This window comes from Podarcis filfolensis, assembly GCF_964270895.1.
Source record: "Podarcis filfolensis genome assembly, chromosome: 4".
NCBI lineage: Eukaryota > Metazoa > Chordata > Lepidosauria > Squamata > Lacertidae > Podarcis > Podarcis filfolensis.
In genome coordinates this window covers 58,190,552-58,212,758 of record NC_139607.1, presented here as the reverse complement: position 1 = coordinate 58,212,758, position 22,207 = coordinate 58,190,552, and the positions used below count along the sequence as shown (strand labels likewise).

The 22,207-nt window shown below is 41.0% G+C and overlaps 1 long non-coding RNA gene across 2 annotated transcripts in view; it reads right to left on the bottom strand.

Moving 5' to 3' along the window:
* LOC310761624 overlaps positions 1-4,230 on the bottom strand; it is a 33,975-nt gene extending 29,745 nt beyond the window's left edge. The window contains exon 1 of one of the 2 annotated variants that reach the window (XR_014547588.1): positions 4,168-4,230. This is a non-coding gene — a long non-coding RNA (uncharacterized lncRNA). The remainder of the gene's footprint in view (positions 1-4,167) is intronic. The other variant, XR_014547589.1, reaches the window with a different exon arrangement.
* Positions 4,231-22,207: the final 17,977 nt, after the last annotated feature.

Below are 22,207 nucleotides of genomic sequence, written 5' to 3'. Positions count from 1 at the left end.
TACACATACCCCTAAACATTTTTTTAATCTACGTTTGGCATCATTGAGGGGGAATATTTCAATATAAGTAGGAAAATGAGAGTACCCCTAAACATTTTTTTAAGAGGTGGATGCACCTCTGAAAGTCCTCTAAGAGTCCAAAATGTAAAAACAAAGGGAGAAATGCAGACAACTTAGCCAATTCCAGATGTAATCCCCTGTCTCTTATCTGGGAACATCGCCTGGACAGGCCATGATTTAGATCAGAATTCATCCTGGTCCCAAGATACAATTAACAAATGTTTATGCAGCAGGAAAGGATTTCAGAATCACATCTCCTAGGACAATAATTATACAGGTGCATCCTGAGAAGCAAACTACAGAAAAAGAAAGCATGAAGGCATTGATTAAATACTTGATGGGATTCAAGTCCTCCCTTTCAAACCATACCAGTTGTTTGCCAGGCCTGTTGGTGTTAATGCATAGTGCTGACAAGGAGTGACTTTCAAATATCTTCTCAATGTCTTCATGCTTTCTCAATAATTTTATAATTTAGCCAACACTTTGTTAATTAAACAATGGGGATCTACATCCAATAATATTTTGAAAGCATAGTGTGCTCAAGAACTGTTACTTAGGCATTCTGGATACTCTCAAAACTATTGAACAGCTATTATTTAAATTTAAAAAATAAGTAAATTCTTTTAGCAAGAAGGAGTTTTCTCTTAAAAGGGAACCACAGTTGTAAGTATTTCTATTCATGCATTGCATAAATGGGAAGTTTATTTATTAATTCAAAAGGCAGACTTTTGAATTAACATTATGCAAGATTTTTAAAAAAAACCCACAAGTTCCAGTTTCCTTACCTTATCACCCCTACCCTTAATAGTATGAACAAAAGATTAAAATAAGAAATGAATGATATTGGAGATGTAATATATAGTATAATAAAATATTGGATCTGAAATTTGTAGCTCAAGATGCTTCTGCATTTTTTAAGAATACTGTATAGGAACAATAACTGGAAATCCATTAACTATCACTTAGAAGGTGTGTTCTGGATTTTATCTCAACATGTATGGGCTAAAACTGTGGGTGGGACAGTAGCCCACATGCAAGTCCCACCTGCAATGTCATCAGCCTGCCTGCTTACTCCCCAACCCTCCCTGTGCTGAGTGCAGAAGGTTTTCAGGAGGGGTTTACTTACATTTCCTTGAACTGGGTAGAACACTTTGCAGAATCAGGGAACCTTCTTTATCACACAGAGTTACATTTGTGTGTTTGGGTAGATACCTATATTCTGCTACCAAAGTTGAACTGCTAGGTAAAGCTACCTAATTTGACCTCTACTGATATTTTAAACTAGCACACCAACTAAAGTTAATCAGCACCTTTCTCTCTGTTCCTACCTAACAAATAACCTGTCTGTTTTGTGAAAGGATAGAGGGAGACCAACAGATGGTTTTTGTAATTTCCAAAGATGGGAAGATTGGTCAAAGGCCTTGGTGCGGCCCAATATTAAATCCCACCTTAAGACTCTTCAGAAGTCATAAAAAGCCAGACTATTCTGTCCCACCCACTTCTTTGTTTACTTTTGTAGCCTGATGAAGAGCTCTGGAGAACTCAAAAGCCTGCATACATTTACTATATGTGCTGTAGATTTTGTTTCCTGAATTTGCTTTCATTATGTTCTTTTTGTTCCTGTCCACGTTTATGCTGTTTCTTTACAGAAAACATTTAGGTGGGAGGTAGGGAAATGTATTTCCCCCCCAAATAAGACAAGTTTAAAAGGAAAAAGGGAAAGAGATGTGACACAAGTCCCTCTTGTTTGTATTATCTGTCTATCTGACCTCCTTCTGTTGGAATCTGAGAAAACCACCTACCAAAATGGATGCTATTTTAAACTACCCATCTTCTCTGACAAGATTCCCCTCCCCTTTAGGAACTGTTCATTGCTGCTCTGAAGGAAAATAAGAACTTCACACAATTATTCTTCATGACTCTCTTGAGTGTGCTTATGGCAATAAGCCCAGCCTGTTTTTATACAGAAAAGATATTCCAAGCTACTTTAAGCTCTCACATTTAACCCCTTGAAAAGCTACTGTATCTATTTCGGCACTACAGCACTGTGGGGTTTGCTTGTTTTTTCCATATACAGACATAGCAAGATGTTAGCAAATCAACAGGTGGAACTAAGGCAATAGGGCAAAATGTTTAAAAGTGATAACAAGCTCAGCTAAGCAGGTCATAGACCCACACAATATATTGTAATGATATATATTTAATACAGCCTACTCCTTTTTCATAAAGATGTTTGGGGTCACCCAACCCAGGCCAGCCTGAGACCAAATGTTGCCCCAGCTGAGAAGCATTTTTGGTGGCTCTCTGAGCAAACAGGGGACTTGCTGGCAAAGCAGCATTACCAAAGCAGGACTGAGGGTCAGTCCAAGGTCAGAGCACCAGCAAGCAGAGTCCAAAGCAAAGGCTCTGGCGAGAAGCAAAATCACAACAGTTCAAAGTCAGGGACCAAGCTATCTGAGCTCAAAGGGGTCAGGCAAGAGACAAGGTTACAGCAGTCCACAGCCAGATTTGGCATAGACAGGCAACCCAGTAGCAGGCAGGACACAGAGCTGGTTTAGCAGCTCTTCCAGCTCAGCACTGGGAGTTTTAAGCTGGTGCTGCTGGAACCACACCACAGCCTCAGCTGACTCCTATTAACTCCCCTTTTCCAGAGGTCTCCTTAAGAGGCGGGTCTTATTTCCAAGGAGACTGTTGCTCCTGAAGAGCCATTGCCTGTATCCATGCACTTGCTCAGAATCAGGATTCCATCCAGTGTTTATGGCACCTCCTGCTTTCCTTTGGGCTTGGAACTCATTTGGCCTCAATGTGTTGAGGCTGAACTCACCCTGGGTGTGGATGGCCCCTCCTCGGCCTCACTGCAGGATCCCAGCTCCTTGCCCCCAGAGGGAGCCTGGCCCAGGGCTTGGCCAAGGACCTCTTCTGAGGGGAACATCCCCAGCTGGGACATGGCACCCTCCTTTAATAAGGATTCCTCCATCGGAGACATGACACATACATCATTCTTACGCTTTTAAAATATCATAGAGTAATCTAAGTTCTCTAAGTCCTGATCCTACTGTAGCCAAAAACAGCACCACACAAACATACATAAGAAAGAGATACAATCAGGCTCAGGCAAAACGTCAAGGTTTACAGCACTAAAAAAATATTGAGGTAGGGAGCTCAATAGCCATGGCATGCTGTGACTCACAGTTGGGCAGGTGAGGGGATCTGGAAATCTGGAGGGAAGGGTCAGTGGAATGGGATCTGCATTTTGATCTCTACACTACAACATTGTTTGCAGATCCTATGTCATTAAAGCTTTAATTCACGATTTGCATGCATGATTTACCGCAGTCAGATAAGACAATAACTTTGAATGCATGAACCTGACTTTTCCCTAAGGCATATGCCTTACTTTTAAGAAGCATGCATAATTCACCATATGTTAAACATAAATAATTTCACTGTTTAATATTTGGCTTCATACAAATAAATCAGAACAACAAATAAAATTCTTCCTCTTGAATGTATGTGTTCATGAGGACTAGAACATAAGGCAGAAAATGTGCTCTTTGAGGCACCTAATGCCTTTGAGTTAGAGGAAATTACCACACACTGTGTTAAATAACGCCTTTTATCAACATGTAAATAACTTTTCTTGGTAAGCAATCATGAAAGGTTCTTCAAGAGAAAATTAATATATCTGATTTGTTTATATCTTCATCTAATTTAGAGCAAGAGGAATTGGCACTGAAAAGAGATATGAAATGTGTCACTAATATTTACCACGCTATGTACTTGAGTGTATATATAAATGCTTATAAATAGTTACATGCTCAGTATCTGTGATGAGCTAAATCAGATAAGCTATTTAATATACAATCCTATACGGTATGTTGCAAGCAATCCCAGTCATCTCCCTTTTTCTGTCAGCTGTAGCTTTGGTGGGAAATTAAAAGTTAATTTTGTCTTTGTCCTTTTGTCTTTCTCCTTATCAGTATTGCCTCCAAGGCATGCTAAAGTATGCTGAAAGTGACCTTCAGTTTACTAATATCATCCTGACACAAGTGATTTAGTCTCCATTCCTCTAATGTTCAGCGTTAAACAGAAGAAACAGTCACTCACCAACAGCCCGTTGATTTCATTGTGTTCACAAGTACACCCTCGCCTCTAAACACACAAGGGATCTGTACCTATTTTAAGAACAACACAACAGACTGTGTGATATTTAGCCTATATTTGTGCATGAGTATTAACTCATTGTAACAGTAGTAGTAGTAGTAGTAGTAGTGGTGGTGGTATTAGTATTATATCTTGTATTAATTTATTTCTCATAAATCTCAAAGCAATTTGCAACCAAATGAGAAAAATACATAAAAACAGGTTTTAAAGCAGTAGAAATGAAATATTGTCACATTTTTCATAAGCACAAAGGCACACACATTGCTCTGTTGTGATTTAAGTAGTTGTCTGGCTTTTGCCGAATGGTTCCTAGCAAATGTGGATATCCCATAATTCCTTTTATTGACTAAAGAAACAAGTAAGATGATTCCCCTGAAAAATGTATCCAATTCAACTGTTTTTTATTTGGAGAAGATACATGTGATGCCTATAATCCCTTGCACTATTAAAAGTTATTGTAGGATGGTAGCTTGAACAGCGATAGAAGCACAATTCTGAATTCACTTCTGTTCATGAATGCAGTCAGTAGTCTTAGACTTGTTGTTATCTCTCTGCCTGCAGTGGCTGGATGACTACCTATCACGGATGCTGTAGAAGTGGATTTCCTGTACTGAGTTTGAATATATTACCTTTAAGGTCCCTTCCAACTCACTGATACCATCCCCAATACGTGGAGAATGACAATGCATTGTGAATGCAGTTCGAACATTAGAAAGTACTATAGAGATTTCCTATTGTTGCCTAAATGTTGGTTCCTTCCCTCCTGGGTAACAAAATCAGCCTTAATGTTCAATTCTGTGAAGAACTGTGACTTTTACAGGAGCACCGGCCCTTCTGTCAGTACACAAGTGGGACAACAGGCATATCTCCTGAAAGAAATCCTGCATGGCTCTGTTGAAGTCAATGACTCCTTTGCATATGACATTGGTATGTAGCATGTTTGGCAACCTGATGATGGGTGTGATTTTTAGAGATATTCCAAGTATGAATACTTGCAAGGAAGAATATGAAGTGAGCCCTGGCAAAAGTTTTGTGGGATACGAACAAAGAATAAATGAGAAAGCAAGACTGGAGGCAGGTGAAAACTAAAAGAGATAAAGATTGTCCATGATTCTAGATGTAAACACTCAATTAATCATTAGAAAGGCAATTTCAAGAGAGAGAACAGACTTTCCCAGGCTACATGCCCTGAAAAATAATCCTTCCATGATGAGCACTTTCCATTTGCTACCATCTTTTCGTCTGACGTTGAGGCCACAGCAGCAGTTGTCAGCGGGACTTAAGTGCACATAAATGTGCACTGGATTGTGGCCAGTGAATCTTTGTTAGCTTCTCATGTGCCAGTGAGGAATGGCAATCAATTTCAATCCAATCAGCAATTACCTGTGCCAACCATCACTCAACGTTGTCAGACTGTGATTCCCCTGGCACTCATGCTTTGATTAGTCAGCTTGCCTAGGTAATCTGCAAGACAGGAGTTGAAAGGAGGAAGAATTGGAAATAATAATAATAATGTTCCCTTTTAGTGCATTGAAGAAGAAGCTGTTCAAGAACAATCCCTTCTTGTATAAACAACAGCACAGAGTGCCGTCTGGGCAGCCAGGGTCAATGACAACTTGGGTTATCATTCCTTCGTCCTCTAGGTCAGTAGATTTGAGTCTGGGCTTACCCAGTTTCTGAATTTTTTCTTCATATGACAACACTGTTATCAAAGGTCATTATATACACTGCTGTGTTTCTTGCACAGTTCATATATATCCGAGCTTCCCAATGCAATGTTTTCTTGTTCTCAAAATGCACGTAATTCATTACTGAATGCATTCAGCTAAAGCACCATCTCTTTTCAGAGCAGGACTCAGCTGGCTCCCAACCAATTCTGAACTAACTTGGAAAAGCAATTTTTAAAATCTGTAGTAAATCTGCCTCCCCAGGGAATTAATGTGTTAACTAACCTTAATAAATGAATACAGGTTAATTTATCCAGGAAAATCTGCATAAACCCAGCATATGATTAAACTGGGGAATAGTGAATATGCTCTCTGATTGTTCCACTTTTTACCAGTTGTCAACCCTGAAAGATTTGTGGAAGTATTAAAATGCATTAAAATACATATTATATAATACAATGAGGTAGCTAATCATGGACCGTAACAGGTATTATACAGGTGAAAAGAAAATAAGCAGTTGTGCGCTTAGGCATAAGAACAAAGAAAAAGCCTTCTGGATCAAAACAAAAAAATTTTTTTCCTTCCAGTAGCACCTTAAAGACCAACTAAGTTAGTTCTTGGTATGAGCTTTCGTGTGCATGCACACTTCTTCAGATACACTGAAACAGAAGTTGCCAGATCCTTCTATATAGTGAGAAGGTGGGGAGGGGTATTACTCAGAAGGGTGGTGCTAATACCCCTCCCCACCTTCTCACTATATAGAAGGATCTGGCAACTTCTGTTTCAGTGTATCTGAAGAAGTGTGCATGCACACGAAAGCTCATACCAAGAACTAACTTAGTTGGTCTTTAAGGTGCTACTGGAAGGAAAAATTTTTTTTTGTTTTGACTATGGCAGACCAACACGGCTACCTATCTATAACTGGACCTTCTGGATCAGGCCACTGTTCCATCTAGGCCAGCATTCTGTTCTCACAGCAGCCAACCAAATGTGTGGGGGAAGCATGCAAGCTGAGCTCAACAGCACTTGCTTACCTGTGATTTCCTGCAATTGGTACTCAGAGGCATACTGCCTCTGACAGTGGAGGAAGAACCTAGCCATGGCGGCAATTTTAGATTCTGGACTTAATGGCCTTACAGTCACTCCCACCCTACTTTAGATGTGTTTTACTTCACTTATGTCAGCCATCAGTCAATTCCCGTCCTTATTCTGCACTTCACAGCTACTACATTCTACTGCTGCTACTACTAATGCAAAATTTTATTTTAATAATAATAATAATAATAATAATAATAATAATATTAATAATTGATACAGTGGTACCTCTGGTTACGAACGCTTCAGGTTACGAGCTCCGCTAATCCAGAAGTAGCTGCGAACCTGGTTGCGAACTTTGCCCCAGGATGCAAATGGAAACCACGCGCCAGAGGTGGGCATGCAGCGGGAGGCCCTATTAGCAAAATCGCGCCTCAGGATAAAAACGATTTCAGCTTAAGAATGGACCTCCGGAACGAATTAAGTTGGTAACCAGAGGTACCATTGTATCCTGCCATTCTGGGCGGATCCCAACAGAATATTAAAAACACGATAAAACATCAAACATTAAAAACTTCTCTAAATAAGGCTGCCTTCAGATGTCTTCTAAAAGTCAAATAGTTGTTTATTTCCTTGACGTCTGATGGGAGGGTGTTCTCTGAGAGGCAACTCTGATTTTTTTCAAAAGAAAAAAATAATTTTATGGAGCAATCTGAAAAAGTAAGCAGGAGAGAACCGAAAGAGGACATACCACTGTTTCCAATGCTCTGCCGGGCTCATGCAGCCAAGTCAGAAGTGATAATGGAGTGGCACTTGCCCGTTTTTATTTCTGCTCCTCCTCCTTCTTCCTCTGTCAAAAACATTATCCTTCCCATTGTCTTCCAGTGAGAGGGGAACATATGTACAGTATTTCATATGCTTCAGCATGTTTTAGATTGCTTTCCCGGATCTACCCCCAGCACACATGCCACACACACACCAGAACACTTTCCTCTTGCCTCGGACGGAGCTCTGATTCTGTTCTGGCAAGAGCCACCAAATGTTTCTGTGGCAGTAAGTAGGGCCCTTGGGGGGGGGGTCAGATCTTCCTCTTCAAGGGCACAGTTCTCTCTCCGCTTTTGGAAAGGGAGATCTGTAATATCTTCTGGCCCCTGCGGTGCCTTCACAAAGACCAGAGGATTGCAACTTGAAATGCATAATGGCACCGTCATGACTATAGGTATAAAATGATTCTTTCTGCTGCCCTGATGAGAAAGTATGTTTACTTGGCAGCAAGAACCGTCTTGTTGTAGGAAGGGATAATATGTATTTGTAAGTAAAAATGATAAAATGTCCAGTGAAGATCTGTGACTGTATACATAACTTCCGTGGTAGTGAGTGACCATAGCATTACAAGTGTGCCACTAAATTGCAACTACGTGGGGTTAGAGTGCTTAGAGGCACTCTTCTTATTACTTCGCATAAGGAGTCCTGCAACTTAAAATAACTATTAGGGCCAAGCCATCCATCACATGAAGCACTGCACTTCCCTTTTGATGGGGCTAAAGTTTCCAACCAACCATACAAACGCGGAAAATATTGTTGGAGTCCACCTTGCCCATGTAAAGAAGAAGAAAAAGGAAGAAAAGCATCTAGGAGCTTTGCTTTCTGATCACAGGCAGGAAATCAATAGGGGGGAAACAAAGTTGTGTCTCCCCCCCCCCCCACACACACTCATTTGGTATATAGGTGAGGATACAATCAGGAGTTATTTATTAGACAGTTCCAGCTAAGGGCCTTTTGAGCTTTGCAGAGATTTTAACCTGAGACTCCTCAGTATTTATCCTACATCTGAACTAAAACATTTTGTGGAATTAATCAATGGGAAGCTTTTCTCTAAGTTTAAGGGTGCATTCAGATGTGGGGAAATACTGTGTTAGTTTTCCTGATTATAATGCTAGTGCTGCTGTCCCATTTCCTAATGTTCCTTCCATGCTGCACTTCCTGCTGCATTATGAGACTGTGGCTTTTTGATCAATATACTGGCATTTCATGCTAAATTTCATTCACACCAGTGGTGTGACACAACAATGAACACCAGTGTACAATGTCACTCTTCCACCACCCTTTCCACACATGCATGATTCACTCATGGTAACAGCAGGAAAGAACTGCATGCTGATATACTGTCTCACATTTTGTCACTTTTGCTATTTTCGGAGTTGCAAGTGATTTTTTTTCTGGAAGCAGTTACAACAGAAATGAAGTTATGTGAAATGAACTAGTGGAAGCACTGAAGTTCTACTTTATTCCACTAGAGCCACTGTCATGGGAAGATGTGGTGTGGATGGTGGCAACCCTCTCACCAATTCACCAGAAGGCCATTGCAGTCACCTATCCGTGCTGCAGGATTCACAAGGGATGCTTGGCACATGCAGCTGAAAGGAAGGCCAGGACCACCAAGCTGGACAAAGGCCACCTTTTTAATTTAAGGGACTTGCAACAGGTGATATGTGACTTCCGACCAAGGTCTGTGAACATACTCATTTTACCCTGCTCCCGCGATGATGTTACAATGCTGTGGGCACACAACCTCTAAAACTGACTCTGATATTCATGTTTTAGGCTTATTACCCCCTTGGGGCAAGTGAGATAGTCCCAAATTGACAGTCCATTTAAAATAACTGTCACTGCTGCCGTTTCGTTCCAAAATCATAATACTTGATTTCAGAGCTGAGATAGTTCAATTCCCTTTTAAGCCATTAACCTCCTCAAAGACACTGACTCTGCTTCAAAATGACAATTTTCACAGTGGTTTAGATGATTGAATCAGTTCCAATCCACTCTTGCACCATCATGGATCAGGGCAAGCATATAAACAGGGATGGTTGGCTCTGTGTCCCTCCAGAAGTTGTTGGGTTACAAGTTCTATCATTCCTGACCATTGGTTTTGCTGGTTGGTGCTGTTGGGAACTGGAGTCCAACAACATCTGGTGTGCCACAAGTTCCCCAGCCCTGCCTTAGGACCATAGAAGAAATGCCCTCCTGTCAGTTAAAGGTCAATCTAGTTCATTATTCTGCTTACTACAGGAACCAAATAGATGCCTCTGAGTAGTTCACAAGAATGCATATTCACTGCATAGTAAGCCTGCAACTTAAATCCATGTAAATTGCAGGCTTATTGTACTCAGAATTGTACTGTCATCAAACACTGAGGCTGTATTACAACTGGTGCAATAGGTAGTCATTGGTAGGCCCATGGTCTCTGCATTAATTTAATTCTCTTCAAAGCAATAGTTTCCATCTCCAGTTCTTGATTTACAAGGCAATCCTATTCACTTTACTCAGTTCTGCTGGTTCGGTGGATTTGTTCCCTATGTTAATCTGCAACTGCCACCTAAATCCTCTTGATGTTTACTCAGAACTAAGCCCTATTATGTTCAGTAGGATTTCCTCCCCTTGTAACTCTGCATAGGATATTGACCATAATCTATGACATAAATTTATTACGGTACACATGGCCTCGTTTGCTCTATGGCTTACCATGACTGCAGGGATCACTCCCATTTCACTCCTCTCCTACCAAGAGCATGAGTAACAAACTGCAATCCCTGGATCAGTATCATATCTGAGCTGTGGATCATGGCTTTTTCCCCACTAGCAAACCATGATCAGGAATACAAGGACAAAACTTGGCTTCATATCACGGTTTGTGTTTCAGTCCAAATAAACAATAGTTCCCAGTTCTGACCTAACAGTAAGGTGGGGTCATAGTTTGTTGTTTACACTCATGGAAAGTGAAATTTGAGTGGCGTTACTAAGAATTACAAATATGGTTCTTCTATGGAACCTACAGGGTGGGGGTGATATACCTAGATTTGTGGTTATATGTGGATTTTACCCCACCAATATTTGGGTTTGGCTTTGCTCAGGACTGAAACGCAGCTTTCCCTTGGGGTAATGTGGCCCTTGGATCAGAAAGGCCTGTTTTAGGCTTTCCTTGTAAGGAACAGAATCATTTGAGCTTGCCTTTCTGATACTTTTTCCAGTACTACAATATTACTTTTAAGACAGGATAACCAGAACTGTACAGAGCAATCAATTTAGCCCTAAGGGGAGGCGGAAATGAGTCCCCTCAACAGAGCTGCATGCCCTGTATATGTGCACATCTTGTATGTGTGCATACAAAGCCACACTGACTTTTGGCCACATCTACTGCCAGCGTGTAAGCCCCAAGGGGTTGGGCTAGGACAAGAGAAGGACAGCCCAATTTTCATTTTTATTTTTGCCACCCCTGATTTAACCATTCTGGAGATTTACTGGAATATGATGGTTTGATGGAAGATTTGACTCGAACTGTGTCCTAAGTCCTCCTCCTGATGCACCTGCAAAATTTGCCCACACAAACCACAAAACTGCCGCAGCAGGAAGCCCTCTTCAGGACATTTTACAAAAACCAGCTTCAATGTTCTTATCCCTCCTCTACCTGTTACTACCTGCATAGCTGGAAACAAGCATCCCCAAAAGACTTCTCTTACTAAATCAAATCTAAAAATTTAAAAACCAGCCTTACAGTTTCAGACCCTGTAGCAAAAGTATAACAGTATGAATTTTCATTAAACCAAATCCATAAAACTCACATTTCCTTCCTTGTGACACATTTAATGAGCCAATTACAGACATGAAGGAGCACTGCAAATTAGATTATAGTAAAAAGATGACTTTATTCCATCCCCTTCCTTCTATGAGATCTTCAAGTTCTCACTGTAGCATCCCCTCAAAACTACTTGCACCTCATCCTTCGTGCCTTCTTGTTTGTGTTGCTCCCTCTCTGAGACATGCGCTTTCCTAGGTCTTCCCTCAATGTCTGCCTGTCTCTTTGCCTTGCTGACATTTCTCTCTCTCTCTCTCTCTCGACCTTCCCAATTAACCTGTTCTCTTTTATATCTTTGTCTTTGTGGCTCCTCTTTCCCACCCTCTGTTTATCACCTTCTCTTTGTCCTTAACCTTATTTCTGCCCTTTCTGTTATACTTTAAAGCCCCATCTCTTTCGGGACTTCCGGGTTGGTGCCATTGTTTAATGGCGGATTCCCTCCGAGCTCCGGAGGGAATCGGCTCCGTAGCGTCTGGGTCTGGCCGCTGCGGCGAAGCGGGGACCCTTAAAATCACAGGCGCGGATGCCTGTGAACACAGAGACTCGGCGGGCACCATTTGCGCCCCCCCAATCCGCGACGGAGCCTTTTTAAAGGCTTCGGAACGGAGGCAGGGTAAGGCGTGGTGCTGAGAGTACTCCCTCGTCTACGGAGTGAAGCCGCAAGCCATTGACAGAGAGCGCCAACTTCTTCTAAGATTGATTGGATTCTAAAACATCAACCCGTGAGTAATACGGAGATTGGAACTTTAAAAAATTTCTTATCTTGGATTTGGAACGAGCGGGAAGGGGCTAAAAAGGAAGTCCACCCCCCCCCCTCTTTGTAAACAACTTAAAGCAAAGGACTGGGCAGCTAAGGTCGAGAGAATCTGTTTCTTGCTTTTTTTAACAAAAGATCCTGACCTCACGGTCTGGACATTATAAGAAGATATTCTGGAGGATAAAAAGAATTTTGGGAGCTGAAACTACACCCCCCCCCCCCAGACCCGGGAACGTCCGATGAGAAAGCCTGTTGCATGGAAGATTTTGACAGCTGTCAAGTGAGCTGCTAGTCAGCTAGTTGTCAGCTGGAAAAAGAGAACATTGTTTCTGCTGTTTTTGCTGGTTTATTCGGGATAACTTGTTGAAAATAAGGTTGATACAAAATAACTGGACTTTTGGTTTTTGAGCTGAAAGGAAGATCAAGGAATTAAATCCCCCTAGAGGGGTAACAAGGATACTACATTACAAAAATGGCTGGAGTGTCTAAATTCCAAGCAGAATTGGACAGAGCACTTGTTCTCTTGGGAAACTTACAAGATGAGTACGATGCTTTGTCTACAGAGGTATCGCTATTACACTGGACAGTAAACAACAGCTTGGAGTCTGATAAGGATTTGAAACAGGAAGCCTATTCAACTGAACAAATAAATGAAACCGAAAGCGTAGACACGATGGAGCAATATGTTCTTTTTGAAGAAAACGAAGGAGGAGATGGAGGTTTGCAGGAGTCAAAGGAGAGCTACAATATGAGGCCTGACATGATGATAAAAAAGGACAATAAAAACTGGATGCGGAAAGCCTGGTTTGATTGGGAGTTTGGAAAATGGAGAGATCCTCTTTTGAGGAGATCTGAAGACCTGAGGATTATAAATTTGTTGAAGGTGGAAGCTGGAGCTGTGGGGACATTTGGATTTGAAAGAAATTTGAAACAAGAGTTGGAATACCCCATAGGCTTTGCTTTTGCTTTTAAGTATGGAGGACTGGCTAGAAGCAACACCGATTCTGTTGGGCCGGAGCCCCTCCGAGACCTGGGGCTTAACATCAAGGTCTATCAAAGAGACCGGCAGAAAGGAACTGAGAGAGACATAAGGGCCTCGGACCTGAGATCTCCAGGCTAAATAAATAATATAAAGACTGATGGATATTGGTTGGGGACTGGAACCGGGAGAAGGGTGGGTGGAGGTTGGGAATCCAAAGGGTACATAAGGATAATTTGCATTGCTTTGTTTGTTTTATATTTTGTTAGTGGTAAGGAAATTGGGTAAACCGTGGAAGGGAAATTTTGGTCGACCTTAGGAAAAAGGTTTAAGAATAAATTAATGAGGTATAAGTATTGATGTGTAATTTTAATAAGGTGAAATTGGTTTTTTTTCTTTTTTTTTAAATTAAGTGAAAATAAGGCTGTTAAAAATAAATGGAGGAAATGGAAAAAAGAAGTAAAGTAAAATAACAGTATGTTAGAATAAATGTTTAAGTTAAGGTGAAGAAATAAGTTAAGGACTTGCTGAATTGACAATTTAAATTGGAATACAAGAAGGGGAGGTGTGAGGAGGTCTGAGAAACAAGGTTGAGGAAAATAAGTATCAGAAACTGTATGTGTTTTTTCTATTTTTCTGTTTAGTTTCGAATATGCTTTTTTGTGTTGTTTTTATTTTGTTTATTTTTTGTTTTTGTTTGTTGTGTGTTTTTCGAAAATACCAATAAATATTTAATTTAAAAAAAAAAAAAGCCCCATCTCTTTCCTCCTCTCATATCTCTCCACTTCTGCTGTATTATAACCATGATCATCATCTCTGTTTCATCAATGACTCAAGCAGAAATGGACCTCTGTGTGTTTCCCAATTGATATTCCTGCACACCGATGAGAAAACAAAGAAGCCGCAGCAATCTGGGCAAAGGGTAAAACAGCTACAATACATTTAGACAGGAAACCTGAAGGCCCCCCCCCAATGGCCAGCTAGTTCAAAGAAATACGTGAAAATCTTTTCCACAGTGCCCACTAATCCCCCACATTACCAGTTTGCCAGGTCATAATGCCCCTATGGCAGCAGAAACAACCATTCAAAAGCATTTCCCTGCTAGGGCCTAGACCAGGGATAAGGAACTTCTGGCCCTCTAAATGTTGTTGGATTCTAGCTGCCACCAGCCCCAGCCAGCGTGGCAAATGGCCAGGGACGATGAGTTACAGTTTAACATCTGAAGGGTTAGAGATTCCAGACACCACCTTAACTGCTGAAACTGAATATCTTCTCCATGTAAAGTATGTGTGTCCGGGTTACGGGTAGTCAGAGTCCCGGCTTGGTACATCGGGACCAGGGTAGAGGTCGGGAAGCAGGAATCAGCAGTCCAGGGGTCAGGAAGCCAAGAGTCCGAGGGTCAGGAAGCCAGGAGTCAGGAAGCCAAGAGTCCAAGAGTCAGAATACCAGGAGTCAGGATGCCAAAGCACAGCTAGGTGGGTAGCGTGTTGCTGTGGCAAAGAGTCAGAGGGAAATGCTGGTCTTATATATCCCTCCCAGCCCTTGCTACCAGGTGCTACAAGTCTTCTGTCAAGCCTCACCTGTGTGGCTGCGCCTTGCCCTTCCAGGCCAAACTCAGGAAGGCTCAGTCCTGCAAGGCCCTACTAGTCACAGGGCCTGGCTCCTGCACACACTCCTGACAATGTGCTCCAAGAACACCTGATGGCCCTTCATGTTCCCATCTCCAGTCAGGATTGCAGCAACCTCATGTCCCATTGGTTGCCTGGCCAAGCATTCCTCTGAACCCTTCTAGCTTACTTGCTTTATATTCATAATTTCCAGTTGCTCCCATAAGGCCTTTTATGCAGGTTTGCCCCAAATCTCACTGAATCCGCCCTTTTTTTCATTTGCGCAGGTTCTTGCTTTTCATGCTTACTTTACACTAGCCTTGGTGGAGCCTCCTAGAACTCTATCCATGGCTGAATACCTTTCTCACTCATCATCACCTGTCACAGATTACAAATAGATCAACAATTTATCAAGTTGCTAACGAAGGGATGTCTTACCACTTAACAAGGTTTCCTAACCTTTCCCACTCTGTACAATGCAAGGCAGTTATACAGTATATGTGTGTGTCCATTTTACTGCACAATCCCAGTGCTTTTTTGGGGGGGGGGACGGAGGGGTACGCATACCCCTAAACAGTTTGTGAATGAATCTAAGTTTGGCCTCATTGAGTATTTCAATATGAGTAGGAAAATGAGAGTACCCCTAAACATTTTTTTATATATAGAAAAAAAGCACTGCTCAATCTTATTTATACAGATCCAGTGGTAAATCTTATGCATAATGCAATCCTATGTTAACCATGTCCTTTAGGGCTTACTCCTAAGTAAGTGTGCTCAGCACTGCAGCCTTAGTTCCATAAGACTTATGGACTGTATATTATATCCCAAATGTCATTTACCATGAGCCTCAGGGATGGGAGACAAAATCATAACAAATACTAATAATGAGTAATGAGCAAGCTTCCCTGCTCATCTCATAATTGGCTCAATTTTCTGAGCTATCTTGGAGGAGAATCAAAAATTGAAAAAGAGGAAGAAGGGTTAAGCAAGCAGCTGCTCCTTCTCCCCAGCAAATCGTCCTGTCCCCCCCTCCCCCCCACCCATTGGCGACAAACACAAAGTATGCACTGTAGTTTGGGTCTACAGTACAGTTGTAGAAACCTTATAGAAATAAGCTGTTAGACCAAATCACCGGAGATGACTTACAAACCAGCTAGCATTTCAATTCTCTGGGGTAACCGGAACAGCTTAACTGTTGCTATCAAAATCAATCTGTTTTGAATATGAAAGGAATGGGAGTCCTCTGCAACCAAGCATTAAAAAAAAAAAAAAGCTGGTGGATAAACAAGTACTGTGAAGGAATAAACAAATACTTATGGAGGGATAAACAAGTAAAGGAATAAAGAAGCTGTGAAGCTCAGGAATGTGTAGGCATTTGATGAAACCAAAGACCCAGAAGAAATGAAGATCTCTTACAGGCAGTTATACAATCATTGACTTCTTTTAATAACAGTTGAAGGTCAGATGCCATAGCCGTTCCTGGAAATCCTGAAGAGATTTCCCAGGTGGGAATGATTCTACACTCCAGTTAGAAAGAAATGACTACATACTGTACAGCGCAACATATAGCCACCGGACTAAGGTATATTAGATTACTTTCACCAGCTGACGCAAACATAGTTGTTATAAAACAGTTGCACACTCCGCCAAAGCAGCACGTAGCAGTCATATGCAAACCGACTTGTAGATGCAAGACACAGAAACAGCCTCAGGAAGGTCACAGAGGTCAAGCTGATTACCTCCTCCAGCTTTGGCAACCGCAGGACTCAGCTGGGTTACCCAAGTTCACAGCAAGCCATTGACATTCAGCTGCATTGCTTACTCATTACCGGATCAGCGGGGGACTGTCTGGGTCGGCTTTTAACTCTTCATGTACCCAAATAGTTTTTTTAAACAAATAAATTATTATTTATTAGGGACAAAGCTCATGCACCTTCAGTAGTCTTGAAGAAGAGGGGATTTCAGTAAGCATAGCTAGCAACAACTATACCGGATGAAAGTCCCTGTTCTACAAAACTATTAAAGGGATCAGAACTCTGTCTTTTTCTTTCTTTCTTCGTTGAACAGAATTGAGTGAGAGCAAAAAACATGTATAAAAATTCTGCTAAGATGTATACAAAACAAGATGCTATTTTACCCCCACGGCTAGCTACGCATGACTCACTCTGGGACATCTGTTAAGATGGAGAGTAGAAGACACCTAACTGATGCAATCCATTCCTAACTATTTACAAACTGTTTGTAAACTATTCACAAACTTATTATTTACATCGTATGTGCATGGAATGTTGAGTATATGGGGATTGTTTGTTGCATGTATTTTTACAAACTGGAAAATAAGGTTAAAAATAAAAAATCCCACAAAAATGGCTATACTGTACAATAAAAATGAATCAAAACACTAAATTCCAATGATATAGATCTTCTCTATGCAGAATGGTGCCAATACATCAAACCAAGTTGACAAACAAGTTTGTTCTCTAACCTTAATAAATTAGGAAGAGAAAATGGGGTTTGAAGGCAGCTAGTCATAGAATCATAGAATCATAGAGTTGGAAGAGACCACAAGGGCCATCGAGTCCAACCCCCTGCCAAGCAGGAAACACCATCAGAGCACTCCTGACATATGGTTGTCAAGCCTCTGCTTAAAGACCTCCAAAGAAGGAGACTCCACCACACTCCTTGGCAGCAAATTCCACTGTCGAACAGCTCTTACTGTCAGGAAGTTCTTCCTAATGTTTAGGTGGAATCTTCTTTCTTGTAGTTTGGATCCATTGCTCCGTGTCTGCTTCTCTGGAGCAGCAGAAAACAACCTTTCTCCCTCCTCTATGTGACATCCTTTTATATATTTGAACATGGCTATCATATCACCCCTTAACCTCCTCTTCTCCAGGCTCTTGATCATACTTTGTGTGGGGAGAAGCATACATCTCTCTTGCGTGTGGAGCACATCAAGACACCCCAACTCTCATTGTGTACCACCAGCTCCCTAGCCATGACCAGAGATCAAAAATAGCCTACAGCCCTACATGCTGATGGAAACTCTGCTGGTGTGATAATAAAGCCGTAAAGCAAAGCTAATACATTAAAGAAAGCTATGTTTTAGCAATGGTAAATTCTGCCACCATGAACAATTTTCTGTGACCCCTAGCAAATGATCCTTTGTCTCTCTGCATCAGGCATTTGACTTATGTAACTACAGAAAGCATTATGTAGATTACTACTGCCTACGAATTATCCTATAGAAATACTTTGCCACAATTGCTGAAGGATAAGAGAGGACACTTTGTCTTTAATCCAAAATCACAAACCAAGGAATGGTAAGAGTACTGTTTTGAACCATGCGGGAATAATAACAAAGTCAAAGGCATGATTGATTTTCCAGTTACTTCTTGGTTTGGCTTCTGGGCAGAGAGACTGAATGTGGATACCTGAATGTTGTTGAAATGAATTTCAGGAAATAGTTCTAGATGCTAATTCTAGTTCTAATGGTATCTGGTGTTGCATTTTTGTACAGCTTACAGCTTTTATGCTTCAGGGAACTAAGGGCCAGTTCACACATGACTGCGCATCACAGGATTAGCCAACCTTAGGTGACTGAATGTGTGAATGGTGAATGGACGCCATTTTTAGTTTTCTGAAAGTTTATCTTTGGAATTTTTAACATGCCTAACAAAATGTATGTCAATCAAAATCAAGGAATGATGCTAAATCGATACACAACAGAAAACTGAGTTCCTACTCCAGTTGTTTTCCATGTGCCAAAATCAAATACGGGGTGTCATATTTGGAATGGCTTACTCATTCGTACATGCACTAGATTGATAAGGAACGTGTGATCCAACTGTAACAAAGCTAGCCTTTTGAAATTGGTATGATCTGCCACATTGTTGACATGCTGGCACACAGTTCTTTCTTAGAAAACATTCTCCATCCCTGCTTTTGACTACCATGAAAGACAGTCTATTTTACCCCTGGGATGAATTGGTTTCATTTATGACTACCTGCTCTTAAATTTTTCAGTAGTTTCTTTTTAAAAAAGAAAAGAAAAGAAAAAGCTATATCTGTTTAAAGCCATTTGATTCAAGTCACCATTTTGCAATGAGAATTATGAAATTAGCACAACAGTTGAAGGACGTTCTCTCTAATTTCAGGGTTGCCATCCTGTGTTATCTTTTAACATCCTTCAGTGAGTAAAAGAACAGACACAAAGAAGCACACTCTGAATGAAGCTGAATTTAATGTTCTGTATTGGAAAGACAGGCCTCTGTGTTATTCATGAGCTTATTCTCAAAATAGAGAGAGGTGAGAGTAAAACCTCTAAAATGAGATACAATAAGCTTTATTGGCTGTTTGGACAATTTTTTCTGCTGCATAGTCTGGTTCTAGAAAAGACAGGAGCCGTGGCCACTAAACTGGATTTTGGAAATAAAATTTAAAAAATTATGTCCTCTTCATAATTTTAACTAAAAAGGATTTTAACATTTTAAAAACCAGTCAAATGGAAAGCCATAATTAAGAAATTCTCAAGTGCTTTTTTTATTGGCAAAGGCATATGTTTGCTATTGTGCTCTGATTGCTACTGTCCTACCTCACATTCTGTGGATATTACCTGGGGCAACAATTTGAAAGGACTATTTCTTGTCTGCACTATTGTTGACTGAGCTCAACTGTTAACTTAATGGAAAGCTTCTATCAAATGTGCAACAATGGTTTTGAAGCAACTGTAGGTGGTGGTTGGTATCCAGCATTAGTCACACACAGAGTAAGTACATTGGCTTAAATGTGTGTACTCTGAGTATGACTTAATTAGATACTACCAACAGAAATAGAAACAGAGAGGAAGCTCATGCCCACTTGCCTCCTCCTCCCCCACCCCCGCCACCCCACATGTTTACTCTGAAGCTTAGGCAACACCTGAAGAGAGCTACAGAGCCCTCAGTGAAGGTGGGGAGAGATTCGGATCATGCCTACTGGCCTCCCCTCACCTTCAATGCACTTTTCAGGTTGGCTAGAAAAATACAAATATAAAGTATTTGACTAGTATGGAATGAAAGCATAGAAGATTTGAAATTTGGACCATTTGAGGACCACTAAAACATAAATGAAAACAGTCTGGGAGGTCAAAGCTTCTTCCAACTGGCAGAAGACTATGTATGGAATGGCATTGCTGAATAAATGCTTCCTTAACATTTTGTGTAGTGCCCAAACTTGTTATAAATTGCTGTGATCGTGAATGTTCTAAGTTGTCAACTCACAAGTCATGTGATCACATTTTTATGCTTTCAATATGCATCAGCTGACACCCTGTAGCAATCCTTTCTTTCAGGAAAATCTTGATGCAAAATGCTGACTAGTCTTCTTATTGATCGTAGCCTTTTCACCACTTGAAAATAAACAAGAAGAAAAATAACACATGTCGATCTTCTTAACAACCCTCATTTGTAATCTCCAGTTATTGAGTTTTGGATAGCTTGTGGTTTTATTAAGTAATGCTTTCAGCCCCAGATTTCTTCAAAGGTCATGTGAACAATAGCTTTGAGACCTAAGCTTTAAGACAAATCAGTTATTGGATCTTTGGGGCAGCTTTTGACTTCCTAGGCCATACTTATAGACCTTTAGTTGTTCCCCATTCCATCACCCACCACCCTGCACTGCTCAATGCCACCAATGATAACAAAGCTGTCCTAATTACAGAATGGCAGCTGGCATAATCTGTGAAAACATCAAAGGAAAATATACCAACAGTTCAGTCCTTTTTAAGTTTACAGAGAAGCAGTGACATCGAAGGGACTTCCTGGTAGAATTTTTTTTAGCTCTTTCAAGCTTTTCTTAGCTTAATTTGGACCACCACCACCCTGCCCCATGGATCAGCCAACCTGAGACAGAATATTCCAGCCTTCATGTTTCCCAAGCTCTCCCGACTGGCATACAAAAGCCCTCCAGTGTAACTGCAGCAATCATTGGCAGAACTACATCTCCCATGATCCCCTGGGCTTGCACCTGTTAATCGCCACACCAGGGCAACAGGGAAGGTGTACACGCTTCCCTATATATGCTCACTGCTAATGGAATATGGGGCTTAGCTGCCCCAATAGCAATTAGGTCCTTCTGTTTCAGCCTACGGGAGTAAATACGAGATACCAGGAAAGTTAAAATAAAGTACTGCTATTGGGCAAATCACTGAAATGTTCCTGACATTTGGTGGCCTGGCTTCTTGCTGCAATGTAGAGCAAAGATCTTTTGAGGTCTCTGCTCATGCCAGAATAGGTGGCTGGATCAAGCTGGAAGAATGTTACTCATCGGAGTAGCTCAGTGAGCACAGCTCAGATGAGTCTGGGATAACCAGCTCTCGGAAAATGAAATTCATATGTTGTAGCTATTGAAGCAAAAACAAAGGGTAAGTATGTTGGGGAGTTTGCTAGGGATGGAGATCCTGTGGTCCTTCATGATGTTGTTGGATGCTAACTTTCATCAATCCAAGACCACATGGGCAGTGGCCAGGATGATGGAAGCTGGAGTCCAGTAGCACATGGTTGGTCAGAGGTTTTCCACCCCTCCTAACCTAACCAAAAACTCTTCCCAAAGTACCTTATCACAAGTGTGCTACATAACAAAGGAGAGGTCTTTTTGGTGGTGGCACCTCAGTTATGGAATACCCTCTCTAAAAAGGAGCCCCTGGAACCCACTATTTTTGGGGTGCCAGGATAAAATGTTTCTATTTCCCTAGGCTTCTTATTGTATGTCATACCTTAGTATGACATGTGAGTTTAAGTTACCACCTCATATTGTTGTGAATGTTATGGTTTCATTGTATATTTTTGTGTTGTATTATATAAATAACATATTTTGTATACTTATTCACCAGCCTGGAACCCACTGGAGGAAGGGCAGCATACAAAAGTTTTACATCATTTTTTAAAAAAAAATACAACTTCTCCTGAGCAAACTTCACTGTAATAAGCCATTTCCGATGAGGATTGGAAAGGAGAATTTCATGAGCAATCTGCCCTAATATTTTTGGAGGCCACAACCTTTAAGGGTGATCATGAATTGATGGTTCTTTAAAAATGATCCCACCCCTTGTTAAAATAGATCCAGTAAAACTAGCAGCATGAGGCCAAGAGAAGGAAGCTACTTTCCTGTATTACCCATTTGTAGAAATTGTATAAATATAGGCTCTGCTTAACACAGATAGCTTGCACAATTTTTAGCTATACTTTGTGAAGGGAATTCAAGGTCAGTGATCCCTGAAAGCTGTCAAAGTATTTACAAGTTTGCTATTTATAATGACTAGTTGGAGAA